The 11,538-nt window shown below is 40.8% G+C and overlaps 1 long non-coding RNA gene across 1 annotated transcript; it reads left to right on the plus strand.

The window, feature by feature from the left end:
• Nucleotides 1–7,112: 7,112 nt before the first annotated feature.
• On the plus strand, nt 7,113–8,355 carry LOC139190399 (uncharacterized). The gene is made up of 2 exons (XR_011574646.1): nt 7,113–7,316; nt 8,133–8,355. It is a non-coding gene; the product is annotated as an uncharacterized lncRNA (long non-coding RNA).
• The last annotated feature ends 3,183 nt before the right edge of the window (nt 8,356–11,538 follow it).

The raw sequence follows: 11,538 nt of genomic DNA on the forward strand, positions 1-11,538 counted from the left end.
ATCGAAGAACACCCATCTTAGGGTTTCTGGCGGGTTTGAGTGAAATTGGAGCCTTTCCCGGCTAAATTGGACTTAGCTACAGGTATAAAACTTGTTCTACTCATCGAGATCTTCATTTCTATAAAATTTGGTAAATTTTAGAAATAGTTAGATTTTCCGTCGAGTCGGGGCGGCCGACCGCCACCCATGGCGGCGAGTGGCCAGAGGGCCGTCGATGTCATTCTTAGGCTAAATTAGATGCCTTGAGTTCATTCTTGGTAACTGTACGACTTAGGTTGATGGTTGGAACCTAAATTCTGTACGTCACGTTATTTGGTAAAAGTGTGAATTGAAGATCTGACCATTGGATCGTCACCAAACTTTAATATATTATAGTACGTAATATTTGAGGACCATAGAAACTTCCGAATCAAGAATTTGACGTACGGATCTTCCCGAATTGGATTTGTAAGTTCATAAAATAAAATGTTGACAGTCACTTGGTTTTGACAATTGGCGGAGATCCGACCGTTGGATCATAATGAAATATTAGGACGTGGTTCTAGGAACATAATGTGAATCTTTGGAAGTAACGGATTGGAAATCTGTGATGCAGATCTTCCAAAGTGAATTACGTAGGGATGGTTTGTTTCCTTTAAATTATGTATTATATCGGAAAGAACTCTGAGACGTGATTTGATAATTGTTCTAGGCGACATTGGTTCGTGATGTCTCGATATGCGTGCTAGGAAGTCGTAGTGCGGACCTCAGGTGAGTGGGTATTTTCCTTTCTATCGTGTATATTATATATATGATTGATAATTCACAAACATTTTAAAATTGATTTATGCATATTACGTACCTACATATAATTACTGTGAATGCTTTGAAGTACTACTGTGAAATACGAATGGCTTGATCCCTGTTTAGGGTACGTAAGCAGTCTAACAAGTGTTAGATGCAGCCATACAATAAATGAGACTAAATAATTGAGACAATAGCCTTGTTTGGGAAATTGAGCAATGTGAAGGAGATTGGTGGAAAATGTGAGATTTAACCTTATGATTTGGTGGTTAAATGTTGTTCATAAATCAATGTGTGAAGAATTAAGAAATTGAAGCAAGGAAACGTAAGTAATGATAGTTAATTAAACTAGTGTCTAATTGGGCTTATCACCGATAATTATTCCCGAAAATATATAGTTCGGGAGTAGGGCGTTACAGCTTATGCATTTTATGCCATTATATATATATATATATATATATATATATGTATATAATTGAAAATGCAATGACATGGTTGAGTATTAGATTTGTAACATTCCACATCGCGCAGGGGAGTGATCCTTAAATGTATATTCCCATCCCTACCTAGCACGAGGCCTTTTGGGAGCTCACTGGCTTCGGGTTCTGTCGGAACTCCGAAGTTAAGCGAGAAGGTGGCCAGAGCACTCCCATGATGGATGACCCACTAGGAAGTTGCTCGTGAGTTCCTAGAAACAAAACCGTGAGGGTGTGGTCGGGGCCCAAAGCGGACAATATCGTGTTACTGTGGTAGAGTGGGCCCAGGATGTGGTGGAACCCGGGCCGGGATGTGACAAATGGTATCAGAGCCAATCCCTGGCCGGAAGTGTGCCGATGAGGACGTCGGGCCCCTAAGAGAGGTGGATTGTAACATCCCACATCGCCCAGGGGAGTGATCCTTAAATGTATATTCTCATCCCTACCTAGCACGAGGCCTTTTGGGAGCTCACTGGCTTCAGGTTCCGTCGGAACTCCGAAGTTAAGCGAAAAGGTGGCCAGAGCACTCTCATGATGGGTAACCTACTGGGAAGTTGCTTGTGAGTTCCCAGAAACAAAACCGTAAGGGCGTGGTCGGGGCCCAAAGCGGACAATATCATGCTACGGTGGTGGAACGGGCCTGGGATGTGGTGGAACCCGGGCCGAGATGTGACAAGATTGCATCATGATATATCCATATGTATATTACTTGCACATAATTATTGTGAACGCTTTGAAGTGCAAAGGTGAACGCCGAAGACCCAGGTAAGTTCAGGTGAGTTTATGGTATTAGTTGAAATGATGAAGTTATTGCATGACTACATGTATATTTTAGGCAACTTCGACCTTGTCGTATATGTTGTAATGATAGGCAACTCCGACACTATCGTACAGGTTTTCCATGAGTCGTACATGTTATAATAGATGCAATTAGAACTCATAAACATGCACCTCGGTGAGTTCCTAGAAACAAAACCGTAAGGGCGTGGTCGGGGCCCAAAGCGGACAATATCATGCTACGGTGGTGGAACGGGCCTGGGATGTGGTGGAACCCGGGCCGGGATGTGACAAGATTGCATCATGATATATCCATATGTATATTACTTGCACATAATTATTGTGAACGCTTTGAAGTGCAAAGGTGAACGCCGAAGACCCAGGTAAGTTCAGGTGAGTTTATGGTATTAGTTGAAATGATGAAGTTATTGCATGACTACATGTATATTTTAGGCAACTTCGACCTTGTCGTATATGTTGTAATGATAGGCAACTCCGACACTATCGTACAGGTTTTCCATGAGTCGTACATGTTATAATAGATGCAATTAGAACTCATAAACATGCACCTCGGTGTTAGTGCTCCCGCCCGTGGCCAGGGCACAGTCCTTCACGTGATGTTCACCTCGCGCATCTTACGCTCACCTTGGATCCAAGGTAGGTGCACAATGCTGTTGTATAGACCACTATAGGTGGTTTCGACTCGTATGTGACCCACGATTATTCGCACAGTCTTCATGTGATCGTAGCACTTGAGCGTACTTATTTACACCCAGTCCTGTCGTACATACCACTAGAGGTGGTTCCGACTCTTGTGCAGGGATATATGATGAGCTATGGGTTCAGCCGTACAAGCCACAATAGGTTGATTCGGCTGACATATTACTTGGATATTTGATGAGCTATGGGTACGGGCTATGGGTTCAGCCGTACATGCCACAAGAGGTGGATCTGACTGACATATTACTTGGATATGTGATGAGCTATGAGTTTAGCCGTACATGCCACAAAAGGTGGATCCGACTGACATATTATTTGGATATTGGTTGAGTTATAGGTTCAGTCGTACAGGCCACAACAGGTGGATCCAGCTGACATATTACTTTTCATGGATTTATTTCACTTGGTTTACTTATTTCATTATGTTGAGATTTTGGGCATGGCATACGTGTGGATTTTTCTATTCCGAGTATGGTTTAGATATAGATATGTATTCTATTTTCTGGGAAATTATTCATGTTTTACGGCGAGGGATTATTACTTTTGATAAGTGAAATGGTTTTGTAAAACTTTGTTTTTACCCACTCACACTTTCTGTTTTGCGCCTCTCCAGGTTTTAATTGTTGAATGTTCGTATCGACGAGGATTCTTGGCAAATCTCAGGATATGTGACTACTTCTGAGGGTATAATCCTTATCCACTCTACTATACTTACTTATGCTCTAACGTCATGTGTGAAGTGGGTTCATTCCCGCTCACCAAGGCACTCTGGTATTTAGGCACTCTTAGGTTCAAATTTATTCATATTTTTCCACATCATCACACTTTATGGCTTTGTCACCTTCCAGGTGTCGGCCAGCATAGCTCGATTCGGAGTCTTTGTGGATATTATTGGTCGGGGTGTGTCAGTTTGGTATCAGAGCATAAGTTGGGCAATATTGCGTTCATCACACGCGTGATGTGAGCATTTTTTATTCTTGAACCTAATTTCCAAATCTTGCCACCTCGTCGAATACGAAAAATGTGTTAGTTTTTCCTAAGTTTTGGGCAGTTTTGTCGACTTGTCGATGTTTTAGAAGATCATTTTGGTGAACGCCTCTAAATTATAAGGGAAGAATTTCCCTGCTAAGGAAGGATGTAGATTTGGGGATAAGTTGATGGCCTTGAAGCAAGACTACTATATTGATAATTGTGTATCCTAGGGGGAGAATTTCCTATCAATTCCACTACTATCTAGTCATTTCTTCCAATCTTTTCGAGTTATGAAACCATTGATAGTTTTGATTCCTTGGCAGTACCCGTTAATGTTTCACTTACCAGAATCTTTACGAAGTTTTAGTTTTTGTCGAAATTTTCAAAAATGTCTCGAGTGACAATGTAGGGCTATAGGGGTAGCACTCGACGAAAGAACATCTTGGGATAATCACCTTAGTCTCTGATAACACAAATTTTTCCAAACACGCAGGTGATCATTTTGGATCTTCAAGGGGAAGATCGACTTTTGTTTTAAGTCCGTTCTAAAGTAGATGAATAGAAAATTTTATTTTTCTGACTTTAGAACACTCCAACCAATATTAAATTCCACATTACTTTTGGTGCTATACTTGTCATTTTGACGAGCATTGGCACATGAGTAAGAATCGTTATATCTAAGGTTAGTAGAAATTCCCGAAGTGGTAAGTTTTTTTTTTCCTTGGAATTATGGAATCAATTCCTAGTACATTTGGAGGAGGTTTACCTTTGGCATCAATTCTCAAATTTTTATTTGGGATTCTACCAAATGCGAGAAGTAGAATACACTATTGATCCACCTTGTTAACATCACATTTATTCTCCCTATTTCTTATCAACCAACCTTTGTAACTCGAGTTTCCTTGTGTAGTTTGATAAATTCATAATAGTCTTGTAGATGACTATTTTACATATTCCATTAACGAGATTAAATTCTCCAATTATCAACAGTTAGCTTCACATAAAATTCCTCAAATATTACCTTTGTGTAAATTGGTACTTCTCTTAGGAGATGTGATTTTCAATGATATTCTTTTCTTTTCTCCAAAGGTAGTAGCGGAAGAAAGTTGGAATTCTCACAAGGTATTGTGAATTTCAAGATGTCTTTGGTCTTGTTGATTTTATCGACAAATTGTTAGCAATTTCTCAGATACCAACCAAGGAAGGTCAATTTAATTGAGATGTTGAATATGAATAAAGTTTCTAACAAAGAATTGTTGTCTCACCTTACATTTTCTTTACATATTTCGATGAAATTGATCATTTAGAAATCCATGATGACGTGTTCTTTAGATATTTTAATTGTGGGGGAGGTAACATGACGATGAATCGTTTAGACTTTCCAACGGTTAAAATCGTTCGAAATGAACCATCTTATTCATGACTAGAGTAAAGTGTTATTATCTTTATTTGAAAAACCGAATGATACTTCCTGGTGGAGAAACATGTTAGAGACCTTTATCAATCTTGGACTTTTCAAATATATTCTCATTTGAAATAGGTTAAATTCTGACAGCAGTAGTGGAAGAACTAAATCAACTTTTATGATTATCACGATTGTGCAAATGTATTACTATTTAATGCAGCAAAAGGTTTATGTATACTTGAACACTTTCGGCCTATCCTATTCCGCCTCAGTTGGAATACACAAGTATTGTTTTGACGTTACTTGCGAAACATCAAGAAAGGGTTTGAATGGTCATAATCACTTCTTGTATATGGAGTTGAGAAATATCATCATACACCTTTGGAACGAGGTATCTTGTACATGTAGTGATGATGATGATGATGTTTCGATGTTTATAGATCGACTTGACAAGTCAACCCTTTTTTTTTCATTGGTCCAAAGGGACTACATTGTTGACCACTTGGTATTATTTTTGAATTAAGCAAATTGTCTAGAGGATTGTTAGGACATTGACATTTAGTCGTGAACATTAAATTCTCAATCACCCAACAAACACTATACTAAACGAATCTTAACCGTTGGTGATTGAATGTTCTAGAAGCTACCGTTGTAGCGATATGTTATACATTAATTTCAATTACCTTGTATTTAAAATTTGATGGACTTATTTGACCCTCAAATTCTCGAGTATTATGTTAGCCTTCTTGACATAATTTTCACTAAATTCAAGAGAAATTCAATAGGAATCTCCTCATTATGGTGTTATGAATTGCATTATTGAGTTATGTGGTGTGTATGTTGTAATAAATAGTTTTTTTTTTTTTTAGTTGGTTGTAACTACGATTACAATTTTTGGTTTCGAGTATGGCATTATTAAGGCGTACTGTGAAAATTTTATCTATAGCACATGACCGAAAATTTTATCCATAGTTGAATTGTCACAGCCCGTCCCGGAATTTCAATTTCCGACGACGTGAAATTACAGAAACGCCCTTAAACGGGATTAAGGTGCGTAAATTTGGTATTTGTTTTACACTAAGATCCTAAACTAGGGATTAGAATTGTTATTAGTATGTGTTAAATTATCTGTGTTGGACTTTAGGTGGGACCCTACCCCCTAAATCATTCCCTCAATTCTGGATCCATGTCTCCTTCTCTCTCTCTTCCTCATCTTTCCCTCAGTCATTCTCACACTCCCTCATTCTCTCTCAAACTCTCGGACAAACACCCAAGACCTTGAAAACTTCACAAGTTAAGGTTGAGGAAGGTAGCATCGTGTTTGTGAGGACCATACGAACACATTGGTATTGTTTTCAGGTAAGATTTCCCACGATTTCACGTAGAAAACTCAAGCCCGTGAAATGACACTATTCATGAACTTTGTGTTTGTTGATTTTTAGGCCAAACTAAGATCATAGGGAGCTCTAGGAGGTTCCCACGAAGCTCGGGGTGTGAAGTTTGGAAAGTTTGGACGTCGAAGTGACCCAGTTCGACGTTTGGCCGAATTTGGAAGATTTTGGAAGGTATGATCTAGTAGTTTTTAGGCCCTAAAACCCTTCCAACGTGATAGTACTTGTTAAATGCTTCATTTTTGTATAAAATGTGAAGAAATTGGTTGAAAAACGAAGGAGAATAGTGGATTTGAAAATTTTCCAGAAACCGGCGAACAGTCGCCGGCGACCGGTGACTCGCCGGAGAAGACAGGGAATCTTCCGTTAAGTTTGACGGAATATTCCGACGCCGTTAGTTAACTTTAACGGAAACCGTTAGTTTTTAACGGAATATGCTAGGATTTGACGGAATATTCCCTAACGCCGTTCACTGTAGCCGTCAGTGTGCATGTCACGTGGCCGCGCGTGGGCCGCGCGTAGGTCCGTGCCACGTCAGGCGCGTGGGGGCGCGTGAGGACTCCAAAAATTATTTTAAAAATTTGGGGATGATCCTGAGGTTGTGTAGGTCACTGTGGTATATTCATATACCCAATTTGAGCATCGTATGAAGAATTAATTACCTAGTTTGGTTTAGGTGCGTTAAATGTGCGTTAAATGATTGTTTTAAGTTATTTCACTTCTAGGTGGAACTTTTAACGAGGACGAGCACATCCAGGGGCGTCAAGGGGGTTACGACCCGGCGACATACCAGTGAGTGGGCATTTGTTTTTATATATACCTATATACTCGATTTCCCCAGAAATCAAATTTAAATGAAAAGTATATTAAAATGAAATATGATGTGATTGCCATGCATAGAATATTATGGATATTATGAACTGTCGTATGATGCATATATGTAAGGTGGTGCTGTGGACGCACAGGTAAGTATTTAATTACTGTTATGTTGATGATGATGATATATTGAGCTCATATCCTGCACCATGGTTTAGTGCTTATAGTATTCACCGCATCGCACGCTCGCCTTGGATCCAAGTAGATGCTGGTCGTACAGTCCACGCGGAGTGGGTACGACGGGCCAGTCGTAGAGTGTTAGTGAGATTATGACTGGTGGGTGACCTTAGGTTATTGTATACAGATGATTGATGAGAGAAGCACTAGAGCGAATATTACCATGAGTCGTTCAGACTACATTAGGTGGTTCCGACTTATGTGCAGAAGGCCGGACAGGTCACGCGGAGTGACTCCGGCAGAGTGAGATTGATAGATGTTGAGCTCTAGGTTCAATCGTTCAGGGCTATTAGAGGGCCTCCGATTGATTATTTCTTTTACCTGATTATATTATGTTAATGCATTCATACTACACTGTTGAAATTGGCATGGTACATTCTTTATTGAATCTGTTATAAGATTGATGATTGAGACAGTTGAGATATATATGCTATATACTATTTTTCTGGGAAAGTATACAGGTTTTCCAAAAAGGGGTTATAATCGTGGATTTATGAAATGATTTGGAAAAGCTTATTTTCGCCCACTCACGTTTTCTGTTTTTCGCCCCTCCAGGTTCTAGTTGATAGTTGAGGCGTTGGTGGCCTACGAGGACTGCTTCGGCGTTCTGACAGACTAAATAAATGTAGGATTCACCCGAGGGTGTTGTAAAATAGTTATGGTCCTACTTGACTGCACCTAGACGCTTATGCTCTGTTTATGTGTGTTTAGTACACTCTTATGCACATAGAATGCTAGGTTGTAAATAACTGCAATTAGTGGTTTTCGTTGACTCGTATTTTATTATTAAATCGTTTCCGCTTGCGTTATGGTTACGTCACACTCACGTGACGGCCAGCACGTCCTAGTCTTCGGGTTAGGGTGTGTCAGTTTGGTATCAGAGCATAGGTTGTAGTCCTGTATAACTAATGAGTTCTTCTATTGATTTTTGGATGTTTTCTGTCAGACTTATGCCGCCTCGTAGAGATCCTCGCCGTGCTGCTGAGCCTAATTTCCCCGATATAACTCAGTTAGGGGCAGCAATGGCTCAAGCTTTTCAGGCTAATATCCGTCCTCCTCAGAGAACGCCCGTAGAGACGATGTATAATCTGAAATTGGAAACTTTTGAGGGAAATGAAGGTTATGAAGGGGCAGAAAAGTGGTTGGATCGAATTGAACAGACCTTTCAAGTGATGCAAAGTCAGGGAAACCTGCCAGCTAATAGATGGGTGGAGACCACCACCTGGTTTTTGGGCCGTGAGCCAGCTGCGTGGTGGATAAATCAGTCGAGGCACATGGCACCTGAAAGGGCAGCCGAATGGGAGGTATTTAAGGAAAATTTTATGAAGAGATTTGTTCCTCCGGAATATATAGATCGCAAGAAACAGGAATTCACCAGTCTGAAGCAGAGAAATATGTCTGCACATGAGTACTACAGGAAGTTTACTGATTTATCCCGTTATGATTCTGATTTAGCGGGTAATCAAGCAGAAATGCTTCGTCGTTTCAAGCTAGGATCTAAGAAGAAGTACAGAACGTTTGCCAATGCACTTCCCTGTGCCGATTATCATGAGTATTTTGAGATTCTGGTCAGGATGGAAGACTCTGATAATCTTCCAGACAGTGAGGATGAAGAGGATAAGGGTAATGGTCAGAAGAAAAATGAGAAAGGTAAAGGTGTTTCCATTCCAGGACCTCGTCAGACGCAGAATTTCAAGAAAAGTGGAATGAGTTCGAGTTCTTCCAGTGGTGGATTTAGTGCCACAGGTCCGAGGAGAGGAGGTGGTAGGTTTGGTAATGGACCTAGATTTTCTAGTCAGAGAGGCTTTGGTGGTACTGGTAGTTCGGGTCCTCCGTTATGTCGCCGTTGTAATTTCCGACATCATGGGGAATGTAGGAGAAGCAGTGGTGCATGCTTTACATGTGGTCAGACAGGACATAGAGCTATGTATTGTCCCCAGAATCAGCAGAGGCCCCAGCAGCCTGTTATGCCAACCTCAGCACCGACTCAACAGAACTTTAATTCAGGCAGTTATGGCCAGGGTGGTCGTGGTGGTGCTTATCACTATCAGGGTGATGCTGCTCCTTATGCTCCGGGACAGTATCACTATTCTCAGGATCCTTATTTTCAGAGTGGATATTCTCAGGATCAGGGAGGTTATACTTCATATCCGTCTATGCCAGCTAGCGGATCTCAGTGGTATCAGGGGGGTCAGCCCCAACAGAGCGGAGTTGCTGCTAGTAGTACAGGGTCGTTTAGGCCGCCTGTCCAGACAGGTCAAGGACGTACTCATCAGGGACGAGGTAACCAGAGTGGCAGAGGTCGTGGAGGACGACAGCCAGCTCAGGGACGTGTTAACCACATCTCGCTGCAAGATGCTCAGAACCATCCAGACTTGATTATGGGTACGTTGAATGTTCTTGGTCATTTTGCTAGAGTCTTGATTGATTGTGGTGCTACACACTCTGTGATTTCTCATACATTTGCTCAAATAACGCAACCTCATCCTTCACCTCTAGGGTTTGATTTAGAGTTTGCTATGCCTAGAGGGGATAAATGTTATGTTGATAGTTTTTACTCTGGGTGTCCAGTGATGGTAGATAATGTCATTATGCCTGCTAATCTTATCCCGTTAGACATCGTGGATTTTGATGTGATTTTAGGGGCGGATTGGTTGCATTATAATCGCGCCCATATAGATTGTTACGGGAAATCAGTTACTTTTCTTCGTCCTGGACTACCCGAGGTTACATTTGTGGGTGAAAGAAGTGGGGTGAGGCATGGTGTTATTTCCGCCATAAGGACAAAGAAATTGTTATCCAAGGGTTGTCAGGGATACTTGGCACATGTGGTGTTAAATGATGTTGATTCCGGTAGTGTGGAGGAAGTCGGAGTAGTCAGACACTATCCTGATGTATTTCCAGATGATTTACCTGGGTTGCCTCCAGATAGAGATGTGGAATTTTCGATTGATTTGCTTCCAGGTACGAACCCTATCTCTTTGACTCCTTATAGAATGGCACCAGCGGAATTAAGAGAGTTGAAAATTCAATTGCAAGAGTTAATTGATAAAGGTTTCATTCAGCCTAGTTCTTCACCTTGGGGAGCTCCAGTGTTGTTTGTAAGAAAGAAAGATGGAACTTTGAGATTGTGCATTGATTACAGGCAATTGAATCGGGTGACGATTAAAAACCGTTATCCCTTGCCTCGTATAGATGATTTGTTTGATCAGCTCAAAGGTGCCTGTGTGTTTTCTAAGATCGATTTGAGGTCTGGGTATTATCAATTAAAGATTAAAGATGAGGATGTTCATAAAACAGCTTTCAGGACTCGTTATGGGCATTATGAGTTTTTGGTGATGCCATTTGGATTAACGAACGCTCCTGCAGCTTTCATGAGATTGATGAATGAAGTATTCCAGGAATATCTTGACAAGTTTGTTATTGTTTTTATTGATGACATCCTGGTATATTCTAAGTCGAAATCAGACCATATTCGACATCTTAACTTGGTGTTAAGGAAATTGAGGGAACACCGATTATATGCCAAATTTAGTAAATGTCAATTTTGGCTGGATCAAGTGGCATTTCTGGGACATGTGGTATCAGCTCAGGGAATTCAAGTGGATCCTCAGAAGATAGCAGCAGTGGAAAATTGGGAACAACCTCGAACGGTCACTGAGGTGCGGAGTTTTCTTGGTTTAGCAGGTTATTATAGACGGTTTGTTCAAGACTTTTCTATGATTGCCTTGCCATTAACGAAGTTAACCAGGAAGGATGTTAAGTTTGAGTGGGATGAAAGTTGTGAGCAAAGTTTCCAGCAGTTGAAGTATTGCCTTACTCATGCACCTGTGTTAGTACTTCCTGATGATAATGGTAACTTCGAGATCTATAGTGATGCTTCTTTGAATGGTTTGGGTTGTGTTTTGATGCAGCATAGTAGAGTGATTGCCTATGCTTCTAGGCAGTTGAAGACTCATGA

The sequence above is a fragment of the Malus domestica genome, chromosome 02 (assembly GCF_042453785.1).
Source record: "Malus domestica chromosome 02, GDT2T_hap1".
Classification (NCBI taxonomy): domain Eukaryota; kingdom Viridiplantae; phylum Streptophyta; class Magnoliopsida; order Rosales; family Rosaceae; genus Malus; species Malus domestica.